A 23709-nucleotide genomic window follows, 5' to 3' on the forward strand; every position below is an offset into this window, starting at 1 on the left:
GTCTTATTAGATTGTCACAATGGAAAAGTGTTATTAAGCCCAGTAAAACTTTTTTTTTTATTTCTCCTATCAATTTTTTTATGTCTGAATGGTCGATAGAGTCATTATATAGCCAGGGGCCATTGCTAGGATGACATGATTCAGCCATACCTCCCAAAATTTCTAATTCTGAATTCGGGACCAGCCGTGCCAAATGGGTGGGTGGGCGTGGCTTGGGTAGAGGGAAAGTGAACTAGCGCTGTGACCCTCATTTGTATCATTTCGGGGGCGTTCCCAGTGCTCCCCTAGCGACTGGGCAGATCTCGTACCTCTCCTTACCCTTGTGCAACTCTTCAGTGATCTTAGGCTCCGTCCAACTGCCCTCCTACCCGCGTGACATTGGCACCCATTGGAGGGACAGCGAAATAGCAAATAGCGGAACTGTCCCATAATTGGGACAGTTAGGAGGTATTATCAGGAAAAATTGTGTGGTCTGGTCTGGGAGATTTGCCTACCCTTCTGGGGGGCCAGGAGGGTCACCTGATTTTTGGGAGTCTCCCAGTGTATCCAGGAGAATAGGTAAGTATGCCTCATATATTAATGGGCTTACCAGCAGCGATAATCTCGCCCCGTGATATTCTCCCATATGCATACCTGCTAACATATTTGAGTTTGGAATTGGGACAGGGGCATGCCCGTGGTATGGTGGGTATTGACTGTGTCATAGTGTCAAGTTGCCACCCTCCCTGGGCAGGAATTTAGCAAAAAGTGTAATTTACCTCAAGCAATGAAAGCACATGCCCATTGCTCCCATCTTCATCCTCCACCCCTAAAGTCATGATGAATATCCTCAACGCAGGAAAGTGGAACAGTACCCACCTAACGAACTGGCCAAAACGCTCCCGAAAATTAGATCCAGATGGCCAATAACTACTGTATATACGTACCCCCTGCTAAACTGACCCGGCTGCTTCCTCCCAAAGGATGCAGAAAGCAAAATGGCAAGTGTAGTACCCTGACAAAATCAGAGCATTTAAGAGGTATGCCCATGTGCGTATCATGTATTACAATGGTACAATAATATCTGGGCAGAAGACTTGCAAACATTATTTATTGATTGAGTAAAGTACTTTATTATTATTATTATTATTTAATTAATTAAAAAGACTAAACAATGATTCAACATTATTAAAATATGAATAATATATAGTTACAGAATATAGATTATAGTGCTATATATGTATGTGTTACTAGATTATTTATATCTACTTAGCTATGTAACGCCAAAGCTCTTACGCAACAAAGAGAATCTGTTAATAAGGAACAATAGTGCCCGCCCCAGTGGAACTCAAAGTCTAATGTTATGTACACAATGGCCCTTATTCAGATCTGATCGCAGTACAAATTTGTTCTCAAAATGGGCAAAACCATGTGCACTGCAGGTGGGGCAGATGTAACGTGTGCAGAGAGAGTTAAATTTGGGTGGGGTGTGTTGAAACTGAAATCTAAATTGCAGTGTAAAAATATTGTAGCCAGTATTTACCCTGCACAGAAACAAAATAGCTCACACAAATCTAACTCTCTCTGCACATGTTACATCTGCCCCACCTGCAGTGCACATGGTTCTGCTCATTTTGAGAACAAATTTGTACTGCGATCAGATCTGAATAAGGGCTTTGGTGCGATTCTGACTATATTTCTGTTCAATGTTTACTATACTGTATAGTCAAAATGGAATAGAAAGTTAGTAAGAATCGCATACTGCATTCGATCCCAATGCGTGGCCCCCTGGCATCGGGATCGAAAGCAGAAATAGACTGTGCAGGCAAGTCAATTTCTGCGTCGATCTGCTCAATGCAGCATGGGCCCCGCTTCTCTGCCACCCCCGCGTGCACCATCCCTCCCTCCCTGCTGGGTCCTGACGGCCACTGTCATTGAATCAATAATGGTGGCTGCCACATAGCACCATGGCCGGGTGCACCCCAAAGGACTAACTAGCACAAACACACTGGTCAAATAAAACCCCTGATTCCATTGATGTGTAATATCATATTCCGATAGGACTGCCTATATCTATGTTTTGTTGAACTGTTATAACAGCCTTTTTTTTTTCACTTCTTTATAACAATTCAAAAGCCCAACAGGATTTATGTTATTTTGTTAGTCCGAAGTCATTGTACAGAGAAATATTCATTTAACAATCACTGCTATTTGTGCACATTCAATAGCTTAGGCTTCAATAACTGCTTAATGAAAGTGCCATTGTACAGCTGCCAAGAGAGGCTAATATTGTAAAATGTATTGAGTGAACTGGTAAAATATTAATACATGGTTAAAAGTCAGAGAATACAGTTAGTGTTATATGAAATATCTAAGAATATAGTCCACCTCCATCTCATTTCAGATATACTGTAGGGGCCTATACCGAACCTTTTTTTGGCCCAATTTAACACAAAAAGATAGTCTTACTGGTTCCCGTTGATAGATCTACAGTGTCTAGACCAGGCATGTCCAAACTGTGTCCCTCCAGCTGTTGTGAAACTACACATCCCAGCATGCCTTGCCTGAGTTTTAGCATTCCCTAATAGCAAAACTGTGGCAAGGCATGATAGGACTTGTAGTTTCACAACAGCTGGAGGGCCATTGTTTGGACATGCCTGGTCTAGACAGACAGTCAATATGTCTAGATTGGACATGCAATTGGTCGACAGGGACAAAAGGTAATCGGGGTCAAAAGGTCGACTTGAGTTTTTCATGATTTTTTTTATTTTAAACCGCTATGTTCTTACTTCACCGTCCATTTTGGCATAGAGGGAGAATATATACGAGGCACCAAGCCCGAAGCATGGCGAGTATATGCGAGGCACCAAGCCCGAAGCATGGCGATCGGAGCGAGCCATGCAAGGGTATCCGCTACACTAATTGGGAGTTCATGTTGACAGTTGTTGACATTGACACACAAAATGTATTTCTTTTGTCTACCTTTTCATGTTGACCTTATGACCCTGTCGTCCTATTGCATGCCAGGCTTTTGGGGTAGACCGGTTGACTATCTAGACCAGGCATGTCCAACCTGCGGCCCTCCAGCTGTTGTGAAACTACAAGTCCCATCATGCCTTGCCACAGTTTTGCAATAAGGGAGTGTTAAAACTGTGGCAAGGCATGCTGGGATTTGTAGTTTCACAACATCTGGAGAGCCACAGGTTGGCCTGTCCTGATCTATCTAATAATCCACACCCAGTCTGACTATGTCACCAGATTATAATGGGATCTTCTGTTCATGTGCCTAGTTACTAAATCATCTTTGGTTACACTGTTCACTATACCCATGATTCCATAACTGTATGCCTAGTCGCCCTAATATACAGGTAAAACCATTGATATTGCTGGGAATTATGAAATATGTTCACAATAAGAAGCACATTTGTACACACACAACTGACCCTAAGGATGACACATCCGTTTCCGGACAATCCATGGCTCTGTCAAACAGAACCAAAACAGTCCAGGAACGTTCCGACAGTCGGAATCCAAGATTGAATAACCCCCTAATATTATGGAGAAAAAGTAAATCATCCAAAAGCTGCCTGTAGCTCAAGTGTGTAGGTTACCCAGGAATGGGTACCATCAATGGTACCATTGTTGGGTTTCCTTGATGGTGTGGAACCATCTGCAAGGGAATCTTTGATGGCTTCACCCACCGACAGTCATCCCTGCTTTACAATATGGTGATCCAACAATAAGTCAAAGACAACTACATTCAATAGTTACAGTATGTCCAATACCAAGACACCAGTAACGACCACTATGCAAGGACACTCGTTACTTCAGGTCAGCCATAACAGGGCCTTGGACCCTGACCACACATGAATGTTAACAATATAAGAAGGGGAATGGAAAAAATTAAACATAACAAGTCAGGGGGCTTCTTTTTTACATTAAATATTGGTATGACTAGGAAAATGGCTGCCTGTTTTGTGTGTAGGTGACAGGTCCACTGTAATGTAATGTCTGCTCTGAATCCTTATGTTGTGCATCTGGGGTTACTGCTTATGTGATGCGTTGTCCTCTTCATTTAGGCAAATGGTTTGTTTTGAGTTCCCTACAGGAAAATTCCTTGTTGATGAATTTACCGCGGAGTCTCCTTTTCTACAGTATTTGTGGTGATCCAGTCAGAACTAATTATTTACACTGTGCAACTCTGACAAGAAGCTTCATCACTTGAATAGGCTGATTTATGCTAGAGTGTGTATATGTGTGAGACGGCCATGAATTTTCTAAATCAAATATAAAATAAAGGCATACCCTACGCCGTAATTCAGTCACTTCTTGGCACGTCTCACACAAAATTAATATATATATATATATGCGTTTTGTTTTCTTAAATAACAGGTGATGAAAACCAGACGGATAGATAAACAAAATCTCATATGATTCGTTTTTCACGGTGGCTCATTCCTTCCGTCCGTATTTATTAGAAACAAGCCGAGAAGCGCGTATCACAGCCATGTCATTTTAATTATAAAGCAATAATGCGGTACAGTAATTGGGAAATGCTACAGTCTTGGGGAAAGATGGTTTTAAGGACATTACATTTATCGCATTAAATTATGAAATTAAATGTCACTACACCGTGCGGTATTATGCATGGGAACAACACAAGTACTTTTGAGAAGAAGTGATAAATTAATTAGGATACTTGGGCAAGGATGTGAGGGCGCATTTAGATAAAAAGACAGAACACACAATTGTACCATACGCCTCATAGGCAGCTGGTTTTTGGAGTGACGAAATAGCCGAAGTCTATGTAGTAGAAAAAGTCAGAGGGAGACCACCCCTAAATCAGGTGAAAACAGCTTTCTGCTTTGTAGTAAGTCTGGGCAGAAGGACCCGGAGAAGCCGGTGTTGAAGTAAGCCTCCCAGCGACACCGGAGGATGATGTCCAGCTGGTCAACATGGTCAACATGATTTTTTCAAATTTTTTGTAACTTTTTCATACTTCGCCATCCATGCCAGCATAGGGCCATATTCAATGCGGCTGGTGAGGGGGTTCAATGGTGAGGATCACCAAAACCAAGCTACTCTCTGGTCCATTGCTTTGTTTGAGTCGTCATATCCACACATACAGTATATATGGTAGAAGAAGCTGGTACACTAGGCATGTGCAGCAGCTCTGCTCTGTCCCTTACACTGCATGAGGTCATTGATCATATTATATACAGTACCAGATATTGTTGTCACAATTTAAGGCACTTGCCAAGATGAGGGGTTTTCCGGGCAACCAGAAACCCCCCTGCTTTTGCCTATGCTGGTGACCTATTGTCTGTCGACAATCTGCTGTCAACCTAATGACTATCTATCTAGACACTGTGGGCGAAATGTAATAGGGTGCGTTTTTTTCCGTCAGAAAAAAAATCGCACCAAATCGCACATTGAAAAATCGCATTTTTTGCCGCTAATTCGCATATGTAATGAGATGCGAATTCGCGGCTAAAAAGTGCAATAGGGTGTGATTTACGGCGATTTTAACTCATGAAAATGTGTGCATTTTAAAACATGTGATTTTGTGTTAAAAAAAATCGGGAAAAAACTGCGTGGGGTCCCCCCTCCTGAGCATAACCAGCCCCGGGCTGAAAGAGCCGGTCCTGGTTTCATAAAATCACAGAAACAAGCAAGTCGGGGTTCTGTGTATTTTATAAAACCAGCACCAGGCTCAAGGGCCGGTCCTGGTTCCCAAAATACGGGGGACAAAATGAGTAGGGGTCCCCCATATTTCAAGAACCAGCACCGGGCCCAACCAGCCAGCAGGGTAATGCCACAGCCGGGGGGGAGACTTTTTATACAAGTGCCCCCGGCCAAAGCATTCACCCCCTGACTGGTCAGCATGGGCAGGGGTCCTGGGGAAGTGGGGACCCCCCCAAAGAAGGGGTCCCCCCCCTCCAGAACTTACCTGCCCATGCTGAAGCCCAGGGCTGTCCTCGATGCCCCAGGGCGGTGGGCATCGAGCTGATACTGGTGTAAAAAAATAGATGAAAAACTATTATCTTATACCGTGGAACTATGAGTCCCAGCAAGCCTCCCCACACCAGTATCAGCTCGATGCCCACCGCCCAGGGGCATCGAGGACAGCCCCGGGCTTCAGCATGGGCAGGTAAGTTCTGGAGGGGGGGGACCCCTTCTTTGGGGGGGTCCCCAGGACCCCTGCCCATGCTGACTGGTCAGGGGGTGAATGCTTTGGCCGGGGGGACTTGTATAAAAAGTCTCCCCCCGGCTGTGGCATTACCCTGCTGGCTGGTTGGGCCCGGTGCTGGTTCTTGAAATACGAGGGACCCCTACTCATTTTGTCCCCCGTATTTTGGAAATCAGGACCGGCCCTTGAGCCTGGTGTTGGTTTTTTAAAATACACAGAACCCCGACTTGCTTGTTTCTGTGATTTTATGAAGCCAGGACTGGCTCTTTCAGCCCGGGGCTGGTTATGCTCAGGAGGGGGGACCCCGCACATTTTTTTTTTCCATTTGTTAATTTTAACCCTTTTTTTTTGGACAGAACCATGCACAGATCACAATGATCTGTGCATGGTTCTGTCAAACTCGCCAGCCAGAACCTGGTCTAATTTTTTTACCAAAAATCGCACCCTATTACATGTGCAAGTTAGATGCATTCCAATGGGAAAACATCTGGATGCGAATTGAAGTGTGACTTAAAATCACCACTATAAATTTTGCGATTTTTGGGAAATGCCCGAAAACTGCATATTTTGCGGGAAAAAAACGCAAAAAATAAATAAATCGCCTCCCATTACATTTCGCCCTGTGGGTGAGATTTAATAGGATGAGAGATTCAGAAAGTGAGAGATTTGGTAAGAAATCTCCAGTTTTTTTAAAGCGGCAATCATTTACACTGCAAAACTAGTGGGATTTTGCAGTGTAAATGATTGCTGCTTTAAAAAAACTGGAGATTTCTTATCAAATCTCTCACTTTCTGAATCTCTTATCCTATTAAATCTCACCCTGTAGATCTATCAATCCTGGAAACATTGTAATGGCAAATAGTGGCTGTAATGTGCAGCAGTAGAACCACAATGTTTGGTCTGATACAGTATGTGTAAGAATGAGGATAGACAAAGTCAGATTGTTACTGCTCCATGATAGAACACAGGAGCCTGGACGATGATGCTGAAAATCACTCTTGTCTATTGGCATAAAAATTAGATTAAACATGATACGGGTCTCAGCTTACATCATCATCTTCATGCATAAAACATAATATACAACATGTTCATGTTTAGGCTATGTCCAGGCGGACTCCTCGTACTCTTTGTGAAAATGTAATCGGTATTTTTGTCTTCCTCATTCCTCATCCATAAATATGAAAATGACACAATCCTCTGTTTTCATACCTGTGCCTACCTTCATATAAAGGAAACTGCAGATAAGAACAGTGGTTAGCATTGCAGGCTTCTAGTTCTGTGGAGTATAATGTACTGGGGTGTGAAGAGGCCACCGGGAATGTAGTGATTGCGGCCTATGTGATGGGGTGTCAGTAGCGCACACAGGGGGGGGGGGTTCTGAGTACCCAGAAACCCCCCAGGAGTCTAAGGGCCCCAGGCTGAAAGCTGAGGGTCCCCTCTTTCCATGGGTACAAGAATTTTAAAAATCGGCCCTTGGGAACCGGAGATATCTGACTTCAAAGCAGTGGTCCCCATCCAAGCCTGTTAACTGCTTTTCCCAGTCAGATATTTCAGGTTTTGTCTGACGTAGAGTTTTTCTGAGGGTATTTTCCAAATGCTGGGACTCTCCCCCTTTGATGGACACTAGTAGCTTGTATCTATTGTTCCCAGAACCAGAGATATCAGCCTTCCAGCAGCTGGTTACTGCTCCAGATCCACACACCTGGTATGTAGTTTTATATACTCGTTGGCAGATTGCTCTGCCTCCTGAACTTTGATCCCCTAGTCCCCAGTACCATTTGGTAGGTGGGATTGTCTAGTTTTTAATTCCATTAAAATCTAAGAAATCTAGTTACGGGAACTGGAGATATCTGCAGTCAAGCAAGCTGTCCTCCCACCAGAAAATTATGAATAATAAGCCCACTCCACTATATACTATATATTTTTTATTATTATTATTATTATTATTTATAAACATTTGGTCTATCTATAATACTTTAACTGACTCGGCTTTGCTCCGCCCCTCTGGAAACCCCCTTCTGAAATCCTGTGTTTGCCCCAGCTAATGCAGAGGGTTAGCTAATGCAGAGTTCATGGTCTGGGCCCTTTATATAGCATGTACTGATAGTGCATACAATGTACTAGATTAATTGCACTGTAGAAAATACACCATAGTCATGTGCATTATAAGGTAACATTTGTATAATGTGATATTCAGGTGCACAGCCTGGAACTTGATCCTTAGAAGAGGAGGTGGGCCCCCAGACAGGGCGGTATCCAAAAGGGTTGTCTACCCTCCCGGGAGCACAGTGTGAACTCTATTTGACCTGACGTGGCTTATTACATCCAATCTTGACTATATAGTGCAGATCTGCACTATATAGACAAGGCAGCCAAGACTTTCTGGCTTCCGATACGTGAACGCGCATCGGGATCGCAAGGGTTAAAACCCTTGCGATCTGCATCCGATTCCGATCCGATGCCGATCCGATGTTGACTATATCGTCAACATCGGAAAGGAAATCGGACCGTGTGTACACACTATTACAGTCTAATACTGTATCACTGAATACTTTTTCATACTGTATCTCTGACAAATTTAATTCAAAAAGTCTAACTTATACTGTATCACTGATAGGTCTAACTCATACTGTATCTCTGGCAAGTCTGACTCATGCAATTATACTGACAGGTCTATCTCGTACTTCATCACTGATAAACCTAACTCATACTGTACCACTAACAGGTCTAACTCATACTGTAACAGTGACAGGTCTAACTCATAATGTATCACCAAATAATTTATCATACTGTATCTCTGACAAATTAAATTCAATAGGTCTAACTTATACTACATCACTGATAGGTCTAACTCATACTGTATCTCTGGCAAGTTTGACTCTGCAATTACACTGACAGGTTTATACTTCATCACTGATAGTCTAACTCACACTAAAAGGTCTAACTCATACTGTAACACTAACAGGTCTAACTCATACTGTAACACTAACAGGTGTAACTCAAACAGGCTGATTTTCAATCCTGTAACAGAAAGTATTCGCAAAAGAAAAGTAACAAAAGCCAATTTTGAAAACCAAACGTCTGAACTATTGCCATTGTAAAACCTATCTTCTCCTCGCTGTCAAAACTGACAGGTTCCTCCTGTGGGTTATGTTGTTATGAAAGCCACTCCAAGTATTACTCCACAAAATATATTCCCTGCTATTTTCTCATAGGTCCTTGTCTGCAGCTTAGATAAAAAGAAATGCATTCCAATTGAAAAATGTCATTTTGTTCATTTCATACGTACTGTAAGTGTTTAGGGATATTTTAACCATTTGTAAATGCATAATTCAATCGATTAGAGACATCCAGGGAGCCCAAGATCATAATCTGGTACCCAGCGTCTACAAATAATTGGTTACGTAGATTTATCACCAGCCTATCAAAATGACGCTGTGGCTGAGACTAGTGGCTGTCATGATGAGGTGTATAGGGGTGTGTGTGGGGGGGGTGCGTGAGTGTGTATCAGACATCAACTAGTGGCCACCGACGCACCATAGATATTGCCATTACCATCCGAATCCACAGCCCTGACAATTATCGAATGGCCAGGCATGCACGCAGTACACAGTGTGAATGCTAGAGCCGTTCGTGCGAAGGAAGCCAGTGATGGATTGTCATTGTGGCACCTTGATTGACAGGCGAGAGTGGCCGGCATTTTCTGGGAGTACCCTAGAAACCGCAAGTGGTGCTCGGCCATTGGGAGAGAGAACCGTCAATGTCAGCAGCCCCATGGCCTTCGCAGGGCCGAACAAGTCTAAGGGCATGGTGCCTGTCGACCTATTATCCGGATATCTAAATAAACAATCCACTTTGTAGAAGGTCCTGCCATAACATTTGATAATCTCATCAATGTTTAAGACTTTCCGAGTGTCAGTAGCTACAGTACGTTCCACTAGAAATAATAGAAAGAGAACTACAGTATAAAGCTGATTCTGTGATAGGTACAGATCACACAGCTCCTGTGACTTTATACACAGCCGCTGTGCACTAATATGCTAATGCAGCAGGAGGCGTCTTTGTGTAAATAGACACCTCCTGACAGCTTTTCTGATCCACTGCTGCATCCTCCTTTACTCAGAAAGACCGGGACATTCATGCTGCTGAAGCCAGTGCTTCTGTGCCCAGGGGCACTTCCAGAAAACAGAGCCTCTAATTTCTGTAACTCGCACTGACCATGCCCCCTATGCGCCAGCAGCTTGACAGTTATTCTGCAGTGTGCAGGCAATGTTGCAGCCCTGGTGGTTGATTTCCAACACACACACACAGGATCGTGTCTTCCCTGTTTCACAACCTAAGCAAAAACACAGGCAGGGCAGATTTAAGGTCCCATTGGGTCTGATCCAGTGGTGGACACCAGGGCCGGCCTTAGGCATAGGCACACTAGGCAATTGCCTAGGGCATTTGGAATTCCTAGGGGCATCAGCAGCTTCTGCTGATTAAAATGATATGCAGCATGCCTATATTCTGTGTGAGTGAGGCTGTATCTGCATATGAAATAGTGTATTCATGGAAATCACTGTAACATAGCATTCCGTCTGCAGGTACAGCCACAGTCGCACACAAAATATAGGCATGCCGCATATCATTTTAATCATCGGAAGCTCCTTGTGTGTGCTGGTCATAACAATGCAAATAAGACGAATTTTCAGCAAAAAAGGCACCCAACGTTAGCAGAAGGGCCAGGAGCTGCATGGCCTATTGAGACAAGATGTATGAGGAAACATCTGAATCCAAGCAGAGGCAGAGGTCACAGTATTAGCGGCTGTGCGAGTGCGGTCTGCGGGTGGGTTGGTTGTGAAATAGTGTTCGGCATATGTGTAAGGGGCATTATGTGTGTCATGTATAAATGCATTTATAATGTGCGACATATGTGTAACAAGCATTATGTGTGTCATGTGTATAAGGGCATTAATAATGTGAAACATGTGTAAGGGGCATTATGTGTGTCATGTGTATGAAGGGCATTAATAAAGGTTGGCATAATGTGTAAGGGGCATTACGGTTATAAGGACATAAATAATGTGTGTCATGTGTAAGGGGCATTACTGTGTGGTATTATCAGGGGTGCCGAGAGAAAGGGGTAGGGGGTACAAATTACCCAGGCCAAAGCCTGATGGGAGGGCCCAGTGGGGGCCCTGGGCCCCCTCCCCTTAAGTGACAGCAGCAGCTGCAGCTCTTCTCCTCTGCCCAGCACACACTGCTTTGTGCTGGGTTGCAGTGTGGCCATGGAGGTGGTTAAAATACAATATTTTCTCAGGATTTTTTTCTAAGGTTATAATTTGATGAGTAATGTATATAAGGTAAAGTGGTACTACAATGTGATGTAACATGAATAAGGGACACTCTCACATGATATAATGTGAATAAAGTTGCACTACTGTGTAGCATAATTTGAATTTGGGGTAAAATTGTGTGGCCATGCCCCTTCCCAGCAAGAACGCACCCCTATTTGGGCTGCGCACCAAATGTGTGCACTGTTTCTATTTAAAATATTGCAGGTAGGAGCACCAAAATTATGACTGCTATGATGAGGGTTGATGGTGCTGGGAAAGGGGAGCAGTGTCAGAGGCGGAACTAGTGGCGGTGCTAGGGGGCACCAGCCAAAATGTTGCCTAGGGCATCATTTAGGCTAGGGCCGGCTCTGGTGGACACAGTTGCGTTCTTAAGCTAAGGCCACAACTGATGGTCTTGCAACAGAGACATCCACCTCTGTACATATATAGATGCCCCATCAGTCACACTATAAGACATTGCACCAGACCTATGGAGTCTCTATCTAATTATGGCCGCTGGTTTGAGTGCAACTGCATCTTTTGACACAGGGATGCATGCGCGGTGCAACTAACACATGCGCAGGCGGAAAACTTTGCGCCCTCTTGCATCCGATCTGTATCAAGCAAACTGTATTTTTCCTTGCCAACTTCAGCAGTGGGTGAGAGGCTACATGCAGCTATCATCTGTTATTTTTCATGTGAAATAATATTTAATTCAGTGTATATTGTAACGTGCTGAGTATAACAAAAATAGACATATAGCTCATTAATTAAAATCTCTAAGTAGACTCAATGGCACAAACTAATAGCCTAAGGACAAAAATCTGTTCATTAATGAGATGTTGTGGTTTATTGCTAGTGTATATAATATATTCTAGCTGATTTGTGTGTGGATATATCAGGTCCTGTGCTAGTACAGCCCCTGACCTTTCCTGCGATGCAAATCTCATGTGTCTGAACATGAGCTGTTATCCTGCAGGGGGAATTGTTTAAAATAACAGCTCGCTTTTAGCAAGACTCTATTGCTCCAGTGCAGTAGGAATACGGCTTTCCCTTCCACCTCACACCGCAATGTATATGCTTGGAGGGAGTAGCAACACACCTGAAGGGGGGGGCAGCGACACACCTGGGGGTGGGCGGGTGTTGGCAGAGCCGAGCACCACAACAGTATTTACGTGATCACCAGCTGTGATTGTTGGCTCCCCAGCCTGCACCCCGCCCACGGGTCACAGTAGGAGGGAGAGTGAGACAATTAGCGGGACTGTTCCGCTGTATCCAGACCAGTTGTGAGGTATGGCCAGGGCCGGCACCACCACTAGGCTGCTTTAGGCATTTGCCTAGGGCTCCAGCCACTGGAGGGAGCAGGTGTCGTCCTCTGGATGGGATGGAGGTGAGCATCGCCCATCCCCCACCCCCCGTGGAGTGACTCGGCGGCAGCAGCACGGCCCCCAGCATCAGGAGGTGAGCAGACACTCTCCCAGCAGCAGGAGGTGAGTAGACACTCCCCCCCCCTTTCCCGTGGAGCGCCCATTCTCCCCCCTGTGGAGCAATCCGGCAGCAGCAGCATGGCCCCCCACAGCAGGAAGTGATCGCAGCTGCCGCATCGCACCACCCCACCCCCCCACGTGGAGTGACGTGGTCGCATCAACACCACCACCCCCTCGTGGAGCGGGTAAGCGCCATGGCGCCCCCTCAGCTGTTGCAGGAGAGCTACAAGCCATACCCAGGGCCTTGAACCAGCCCTGGGTATGGCTTGTAGTTCAGCTGAGATGAGGATGTCGCACTTTATGTGGCGGGTGCTAATTACCAAAGCACCCCATCTATACATCCTGTCCTCAATATTCATATTAATATTATTGTTTGTATTATTATTATTTTTTACTATTGGTTGCCCTGAGGCGGCTCTAATGCTAAAGGTAAGATGCAGCATGCTGGGAAGATGAAAAGGCTGCTTCACCTTCTGGAGAACTTGCCCGATTCCCATTCACAGCCCGGTATACTGATCTGTGAGTTTGAATTACAGCTATTTCAGAGGCGCAACAATGCGATGTTAGTGCTTAATGATGGGGCTTGATTTACAGAGCTATTAGCTGCATAAACTGACAGCAATCTTCCCGTAAGATACGCTCTCATGTTTCCAGGTTCTTTTATATTCATCATGATCCGAACACTTACATTATATCACTAGATAAAAGTCACACTGGCTCAGGAAAAGGAGGCATCCAAGATCTTTTAGTAGGGCGTCTCCGTGTGCACATCACCGTCTGCCAAATACAGTATATTTCATGTTTCCAGATTCTTCAGATTACTAGATATAAAGGACGATAAAAAGCAAATGAATATGAACAGTCACAAGTGCCTCCATAGTCTTGTCTGACTTGTCTTAAGGACAAGACAGACCCGATTTACACTTAACTTCCCCGGCAGCTCCCCGGGAGGGCTCACATACAATCCGGCACTTTTTTTTAAATGCAATAAATCACGCAGCCTAGAGCTCTCTCAGCCAATCAGCGGCCGCCCGTTGATTTGAATGTGAGATTTGGTAGCGGCGTGCAGACAGGAGATTTCAAAACTCCCATTCAAATAAGTGGGCGGATGCTGATGGCTGAGAGAGCTCTCTCAGCCAATCAGCATCCACCCATTTATTTGAATGGGAGTTTTGAAATCTGGCTGCCCGCCGCTACCGCAGCGCAGCCTGTAAATTTATCACATGGAAAAAATGGCACATCAAGTGTAAAGTCAGAGATAAGCCCTCCCGGGATTAAAGAGGGCTAAGTTGCAAAAAAACGAAAACTTTAATATTTGGTAACCAAATGGTAGTGTAAAAAGCAATAAACCCCTGCCGTTCCCTTCTTTTCTCAGCTCATCATTCTCTTCTGCAAACTGTTATGTACCAAGCTCCAGAATGTGATCCTTTGCAGAGCTTGGACCCAGTGAGCAGCGCCATCTTTACAGGGCATTGCTCAATAAAAATGTATGCGCCTTAATACGTATTGTTAGCTGAGAGGGATCCGATTGAATCCCTGCCAGTCTCCCCTACAGTGAATGCTTGTCCTTGTATATCAAAGGACACCTCTTATCGGGAAGTCTGTACTTTACAGTTCTGAGCCCTAGGTACATACCAACGTTATTAATGCCTGTATGTACCCGATAAATGATATGTATCGCATTCTTAGAGCAGTGCTTCTTAAACTCATATCAGTGCTTGAGCACAGGTTACTTAGTACCTCAGAAAGACACGTGGTGCAGATGCACACTCCATATTATTAATTAATCAATCAATCAATAACAGAGGTTCTTGGTATATCAATTGGCCAAGAAATATTTGCCCACCAACCAGCTTCACGGTAACCTCATTTCTGGTGGGTCCCTAATACTAAGTTTGGATCTGGGGCGCAGAACCCCAAAAAGACCAGCATAAGCAAGTCACCCCAGGGCAGCACACAAGTGAAAAAACTAAGCTAGAAGCATATATAGATGCACCATCAGTCACACTATAAGACATTGCACCAGACCTATGGAGTCTCTATCTAATTATGGCCGCTGGAGTGCACTTCTAAGATTCCCCCCCCCCCCCCCTATAAGCTAAAATTGTGTACACCTGTACACCTGAAGGTTGGGACTCCTTCAACTTAGAGTAGCACCCCGCCCACCTGATCTGAATATTTTTTCACCAGCTTGGTCCCTGGTAGCCACAGACTGCAAACTGTAGGCACAATGAAGGTAAGACCTAAAAATTGACACTTATTGCTAGTCTTGGGGATGGATTTGGGGTGCGGCTCCCCTTGGGTTGGTGTAACCGAGTTGCTTTCGGGGTGGCACACCCTAACATTTATTTAGCACTATTTAATTTTCACTAATATTATACTTTCTCTAGCACTACACATTTTAACCTCTAGCTTCTGCTACTTTCTTATTAACACACTTCTAGCTTAGTTTTTTCACTTGTGTGCTGCCCTGGGGTGACTTGCTTATGCTGGCCTTTTTGGGGTTCTGCGCCCCAGATCCAAACTTAGTATTAGGGACCCACCAGAAATGAGGTTACCGTGAAGCTGGTTGGTGGGCAAATATTTCTTGGCCAATTGATACCAAGAACCTCTGTTATTGATTGATTGATTGATTGATTGATTAATAATATGGAGTGTGCATCTGCACCACGTGTCTTTCTTTGCAGAACTACAAGTCCCAGCATGATAGCACCTCATGTATATTGGGTGTGCATTCTAAGATCCCCCCCCCCATATACTTAGTACCTCAGTCATTTTGATTTAATCACCTGTGCTTAAGCATCAGTATCCTTAGAACATACTTGCATACTTTGCTAAATGCCTCCCCTGCCATTTGGAGACCCAAATGGCATGGGAGGTGGCTGACATTAATAAGCCCTGCACCTTTTCCTCAAAAAATCCTGTGATTCGCGGCTCTCCTGGGAGGGGGCAGGGCTAAAATGAAGTGAAATTACGTGATTTGCTTCATTTTAGCCTGGCTTCCTCCCCAGAGAGCCGCATATTCTAGCATTTGTCTTGGCGGGGGAAGGGGGTGCTGGGGCTCCACAGAGCATGCAAGTGACTTCATCACCTTCCCGGGGGGCCGGGAGGGGGACCCAATTTTGGAGTGCCTCCCAGCTATTCTGGGAGGGTAGGCAAGTATACCTTAGAAGTAGAAAATGGACTGTGTCTTGAGGGCCGAGAAACTATTTTTTAGTGGTTTGGCTCACAGGCACAACATTCTTCAGCTTTAATCCCCTTTCAGTGTCTTTGCTCGTGTATTCTGGAGCTCATTAAGCAGAGAAAAGAGCAGGATCCTGGAAAAGCAATATTCCTCTTCTTATTAGGCAGTTTTGTCACAATTTCTTCCTTATGTCTCCATCTTACATGGATAAAACCTATGACAAGGAAAAAGAGTTAGTTAGAGTCATAACCGTTACAGTTTCTTGAGAGTCCTTGGTACTAATTATAACTAACTGCACAATCTAGGGTTCTTTAACAAATGACAATGTTGCAAATAGTTAAACCAAAAGAAACATTTTTTAGAAATGGCAATATTAATAATAAAATCCAAATCCGAAAATTCTCTTTTCATCGCTTTTCATTTTCAGCAAAAGAATATTGGACATGACATCAAGTACGCATATAAAAATGACACTTTGGTTTTGTGTTTTATGTACAATGACAGCTATTGTAAATTAATGTCAAGTAGTCAGGTTTGTTTTGCTCAAGTGAGCTGTCCCTTGATAAAATTGGATTGCAGGAAAGTACACGGTCAACCTCTCGGTAGATTATAAGATACATGTTTTTGGTGTAAAATCAGTTGTTTTTCCTGTATCTAGAATATGTACAAGTAAAGTAAACAAAAAAAACTGAAAATAAAATTGTAGTTAATGTACTAAAATAAATGATCAAATTAGCCAGTTAGTTATGTATAGCATCGGCGAGGACAAAACTATTTCTAAATAAGGGGAAAATGTATTTTCAGAACAATATCAACTGCTACTAACGTTTGTAAATGTGTTACTATTGTGTATTTAAAGAAGGAACTCCTATGTTTAATTATGTAATATAGGTCGGTCAGTTTGTTTGTTTACAGACAGACACACCCATTAATGTAGCTTTCACATCACACTTTTAAAACGGTATATTGCCGTTTTTTTTTTGCCTTTTAAAACGTTTAAGGCTGCAGTGTGAAAGTGTCATAGTTGAAATACCATTTAAAGTTAACTGGTATTTCAACACGTTTAAAAAGCAGAGTCCTACCCGTTTTAAAGCCAATTCAGAGCCGTTTTTTGTGCTGTCTGAATGGCACTGAAATGGTATTTAGTAAAAAATAAAGGTTAGAGCACTGTGATAGGCTGTCCCTTGTCTTGTGTCCCTTCCCTGAACCAGGAAATAAGCTGTGGGTAGAAACGTGTTCAGAGATTAAACGGCTTGACTGGTGATGTGAATGGTACTTAAACGGTATTTTTAAATGGTAATCTGCTGCAATATGAACACTAGACCCGTTTAAAATACCATTTAAAATTACAGTTTTTCAAAACATTTCAAAATGTTTTATGTGATGTGAAAGCTACATAACTGTTTACTACAATTACAAACATATATGTTTGTAACAGGGCTAGTCCATGAAAATTAGTAAAAATGTCTCATGCGTGAATTACTGTACAAGGTGAATTACAGTATAGCTCTTTTGCATAGGTTTTCATAAAAAAAATAACACAGGCTCTTGGAGCAGATGTAACCAGTGGCGGCTCGTACCTTTTGGGGGGAGGGGAGCTGCAACTGTCCACAGCCGCTACGGGGGTGCCGCAATGCAGCCCAACGCGCCGCTGCTTCTGATCTCTGCAGCATTCCCGGCGCCTGTGCTATGATGACAGATGCCGGAATTAGCACATGCGCAGTAGAAACCTCTGTACTGTGCATGCGGCCAGCTTCTATGGGCTGCTTCGGCAAAGACCCATAGAAGGGGGATCATCGTCACGGCGCCTGTATAATACAGATGACAGGGACCGCCGCATGTGCAGTACCAATGTAGGTACTGCGCATGTGCAATTTTACGTGCTTTCGTTCAGCAGCCTGGAGAGAGGCATCCCGGAGGGAGGGAACACCTCCCAATGGGACTGCCTTGGTGACTGGCAGGTCGGACTTCCAATAGGAAGTCACTGCCAGTCACAGTGAAGCCGGTGCAGTCTCACGGACTGCATCTGGCTTCATTACAGTGGTGGATTTTTCCTGGGGGGGGGGAGGCCGCAGCCCTGCATCCCATAGGTAAAAAACGCGACTGAATGTAACAAGAAGCGATATTATTGTTATCACTCATTAAGAATGATAAATGGTATCCCAGCCAATCAGCTCCTAACTCTTATTTTTCAAACACATGACAAGAGCTAATTGGCTGAAGCACCATTTATCATTCATAAGGGGTGAAACACTTGTTGTTAAATCTGACTCTTAATTTAAAGTTGAGGGGAACTATCAAGTAGATGTGTCTTTTACAAAACAGAGGTGAATGTGACTTGTCCTGTACGTGGCAACTACATTTTTGTGAAAATATAATTTAAAAATAAGCCTCGTTAGGCACTTTGAAATGCCTTTTAAAATAACAACTTCCTTTTGTTAACATGTTGCAGTCCAATTTTTTACAAGTCTGTTTTAAATGTTTAAACTAATTGTATTTTTTTTTTATTCAAATATGGTCTACATTGAATGTTGAACGATGTTAATGTTCTTATTTTAAATTGGCTCACCATTGGATCTGCTACTAGCACTTACTGTAGGCTGTTGAGCCTGACTAGACATTGGACTTCAAAGAGTAAAGTTTTAACAAAAATTAATATAATAAAACTTGTACAACTGTTCCATATGTGACAGTAGAATGGACCAACACATCATTACTGTGTAATATGTTGAATACAGTATTTATAGTATGGTTTCTATCCATTACTTGGAAATAATGAAAGCACAAAGTGCAAAAGCTGAAAAACCAAGCAGAAAATAGAAAGTGTCAAAAAACTTAATACAGTGATACTGAAATATAGGAGTAATATGGTAACTAAACAAATCACTAATATCAAGAGTGTAATGTTTTGGGAAATTAAGCCATTGCATTTGCTTAACCAAACCCTAACAAACCAAGTTGATGTTTTACATATATGATGGTGTAATGGTTAGCATTACTGCCTCACAGCACTGAGGTCATGGCCCTAACTGTGCGGAGTTTGTATATTCCTTCCGTTCTAGCGTGGGTTTACTCCGGGTACTCCGGTTTCCTCCCACAATCCAAAAATATACTGGTAGGTTAATTGGCTCCAAACAAAATTAACCTAGAATGTCTGTGTGCGCGTGTACATGTGGTAGGGAATATAGATTGTAAGCTCCACTGGGGCAGGGACTGATGTGAATGTTCAAATATTCTCTGTAAAGAGCTGCGTAATATGTGTGCGATATATAAGAAACTGTTAATTAATTAATTAATTACACTAGTAGAAGAGGCAGTAAAATTAAATCTAAATCTGTTAAATCTAAATCTAGGCAATGATTAGTAAATTTAGCTGGCAATCTACAATGTTTTTATATTTATAAATAGCATATGTTTTAAACTGAGAATAAACCTTACCAATAAATGTGTATAGTGCATCTTTCTATGTTGATATTTTGGAAAGAGTCTACGAAGGTCGTAGGCTTGAGTGAAAATCCCACTTCCTGATGTCGCAAAATTTATGATCTGCATTGAAAAATGCACCTGGGGTTTTCTCCAGGGAGATCAGGAAAGCTGGCACTATTGCCTTTTGATGAGCTCAGAGTTGAGATCACCATAGAAGTGTACAGTATGTAGATCCCATTAAGGTCATTGATACTGTCTATGCAGAAGACTGATTGACACATTACAATATTTGGAACTGGGTGATGAAGCGCACTCCATTGATTGAACCCTAGGAGAACAAGAGGCTTATAGTAAGTCAAGTACATTTATAGAGAAGATGAGGCCTCAGTGGAATACTTTAAGGGTCGGTGTCAGTTTAAGTGATATCATTTGGTAATGAAAAGTGATCACAAGTGAACATACAGTATATTTATGTGAAATGGCTTGCAGATGAATAACAAATGATGACTAATTAATAACCCCCGAAGAGTACCGTGCTGTACAGCAGAGGAAAGACCACCACTAAAGCTGGCCATACACTTATACGAATTGGGCCCTTTTCACCCGATTTTGATGGCTTGGGATGAGAAATTGGGTAAAAAGTTACAAATTCTATTTGTTTTGATTCCAGTACGATGCATGGCCCTGTGCCAATCACAGAGACTGCATTGTATGTATATATTGTATACATACAATGCATACCTCCCAACTGTCACATTTTTTGCAGGACCGTCCCGTTTTTTTTTTGGGGGGGGGGGGGCAGTCATGCGTACTGGCTGGGACCAGCAGTGTCCTGCGGCGGGGGGTAGGCAGTTGGGAGTCCCCCCAGCCTGAAGGTAATAGAGGTGGTGCGCATGTGCACAGAGGGCGAAAAACGGGGAAGAAGCCCGATGGCACCCTCATTTGCATAGGACATGCCCTCATTTACATCGGTCATACCCCCTTTCCAGGGTCCCTCTTCAACAGATGAAGAAGTTGGGAGGTGTGTGTGATGTGATGCAGCTGCTGGTTCACTTGTTGGGTTATAGTTACGGTTTCAAAGGTAAATCCCTAGTAAGTCCACAAACAGATCACCCAGATTGTATTTCATCTTCTTCATCAAGCTCATTAAAAGTCCGATTTAGATTTCACTTTTCTTACTACTTCAAGTTTTTGTTAATGTTTATTATTTCTCATTATGTTTTCTTCCTATGCCTTTAAACAAGATATGAAATAAAATCACCTCAAGCAACAAAAGGAGTTCTGAAACTCGCTGAACAGAAGTTTAACCTTTTAGGCATATGCTCCAGGGAACCACATTTGTCTGCAATCTTTACACTTCTACTTTTAGATATTTTTCTCTTGAAGAATATCAAATGAATCTTCATCTCTTTGTTTCTCATTATTCTTGTTTCTTGGAAATTGCACATCCGGGATTGTATTTACACTGTGATGCAGTAATAGGATCTATCAGTTCTGTTATTTTCCATGCTAGGGACAATCATTTATTTTAATTAACACAAAATGGGACAAAAAGTCATTAGCTTGATTTACTTACCTATGATTACAGTATATTTTATATTTTTAATCATTGAAAGAGGCTATAAGGTCAAAGGTGTGATTACCATAGGACCAAGGGGTGCAGCTACTATGGGGCCCACAGCTGAAGGGGGCTCAACTCTACTGAATAAGTTATATGTGCTATATACATTTTAATGTTAGTTGGTACATAGAGGCCTTTACAAACATTTGCTACGGGGACTATGAAAATCTTAACAAAATCATTTAGTATACTTTTCTCTAGACAAATGAACTTCGGGTAAGAGGCTTGCTGTGTTTTTGGACTTTATTATAATTTTATTATTTTATTTATAAGGCGCCACAAGTGTTTCGCAGCGCTGTACAAAGGAACAGTACAGGGAGACAAAACATTATTACATTGAATAAATAACAAAAATAGAGTACAAATAAAGAGCGCCACAGTTCAATACACATTACAGCGTAAATATAAGTAGTGAGGACTCAATAAACATACAACTAGCGGCTTGAGGCCAATGATGGAGATGAGTATGCGGACGAAGATGGTCACTGAGTGTTTGAGTATAGGAGAGCTGTGAGTGAAATGTGAAGAGAAGTGGGCTTTGACAACAGGAGGGAAGAGGGCCCTGCTCGGAGGAGCTTACAATCTAGTACTAGTACTTGGCTACATTTATTACTTTTTACTGGAGAATATTTGAGCATTTGTTCCATGTTATTTGGAGTTCGGAGCAGTAAGGGGCAAGTTTGCAAAAGGCAACCTCGCAATGTTAAACTCACGAACAGGCGCGGTCCCGAGAAATGCACAATTAATTTAATGCTAATTCTCACTACTCGCAGAGAGATTATGCAAATGTTGGCAAAAATGCGTTCTAAGAAAAGAGCATGAAAAGACCTTGCACGACCCAACAAATGACAACATTGTTCTTAGGGCCTTATAGAAAGCTGTTAGTGGGCTTAAGGAAAGTACTGGGTGCTCTTAATTGACGTAAAATTCCTGATTTGTGCATTTTTTTAATAAAAATAAAAAGTAAAAATAATTAAAAAAAAAACAAAAAGTAAAAATAATAATAAAAAAAATTAAATAAAAAAAGCAAAACAGTAGAAAAAAAGGTGATTTTGACCACTTTAATTCAATGTAAAAAATCTTAAAAGCATTTATTTTACATTGAAATAAATACATTACATTTGTGACACATAAGCTAGTGATGAAGTTGATTCGGGGGTAAATGGATGCTTTTACATATATTTTTTTTTTACACCAGAGGAGAAATAGGAGGAAGGCAGTGGGGATAGGGATAGTTGCGGAATTATTTCCCACTCCAATGCGTGAAAAAATCTGTGATTAATTCAGCAGAAGCTGCTTGTGCTTCTTGTTCACTACAGTTTGCAATTTTGCATTTTAATGGAAAGAAACTCTGCTCTGTGCTATATGTACGGCGCTGCGTACCACTTGTGGCGTCTTATAAATAAAATATAATAACAAAATAATATGGCGGATGTGGCACTCTATGGAGGATATGGTAATCATATGGTGTATATGGCACTGATAAGATGGATATGGCATTGATATGGAGGATCTGGTACTAATATGGCAAATATGATACTGATATGTCATATATGGTACTGATATGGAAGAAATGGCATTGATATGGCAGGTATGGTACTGATATTACAGATACAGTATAGCACTGATATGGCAGATGAGGCATTCATATTGTGTACATGGCACTGATATGGTGTATACAGTATGGCACTGATATGACGGACATGGCATTGATATGGTGAATATGGTACTGATATGGCATACATAGCACTGATATTATTTATTTACAGTTATATAGCACAGTATATTCCATTGCGCTTAACAATTGATATGGCATATGTGTTACGGCAACTCATTCACCAGATGCCCAGAGACTATTTTCAATGAGTAAGGCCTCCTTATTCTGTTCCACAGGACACAAGTAAGCATAGGACAAAAGCTGGATTTAGTAAATGCAGCAATACCGGCTGCTAACATGTATTGCACCGCGATCATCAAACGTATTTCCAAACCAGTTGAAAAGCAATTCCATTCTCAGCTGGAAAAGAGCCGCAAGCAGCAGTGCCAGTGAGATAAGAAATTCAGTATCAGACAGGGCAGCGTTTTCCAGATGTCTATTTCATATTCAGGATAACCTCACAGGGGGGACTTTCCTGGCTGAACCCCCAATTCAAACAGATGCGGCCAATATTACTGACCCCAAATATATACTGAGTACCGGAGCGTTCTGATGATGTTATGATCTTTTAAAGGTGCTTAGCTATAAATATTTCTGTGAATGTTCAAATATTCTCTGTAAAGCGCTGCGGAATATGTGTGCGCTATATAAATAACTTATAAAAAATAATAAATATTTCTGTAATATGTCATTCTTTGATATCTATACAGTATATAGCTAAATATCCTTCACATCTCTAAGTTGAAGTACCGCCAGTGACCACTAGAGGTCATCCAACTTACCGAATTACTCTTTAACAGAAAGTGAAAGCAAAACGATCTGTTTCAAGTTTGCTGGATATGGGGCC

General features: G+C 42.4%; 1 protein-coding gene across 1 annotated transcript in view; it reads left to right on the forward strand.

Annotated features, from left to right (window-relative positions):
* XKR4 (XK related 4) overlaps positions 1-23709 on the forward strand; it is a 310040-nt gene that overhangs the window by 174511 nt on the left and 111820 nt on the right. The gene's annotated exons all lie outside the window — the stretch shown is intronic.

This window comes from Crinia signifera, chromosome 5 (genome assembly GCF_055691185.1).
Source record: "Crinia signifera chromosome 5, ASM5569118v1, whole genome shotgun sequence".
NCBI classification, from domain to species: domain Eukaryota; kingdom Metazoa; phylum Chordata; class Amphibia; order Anura; family Myobatrachidae; genus Crinia; species Crinia signifera.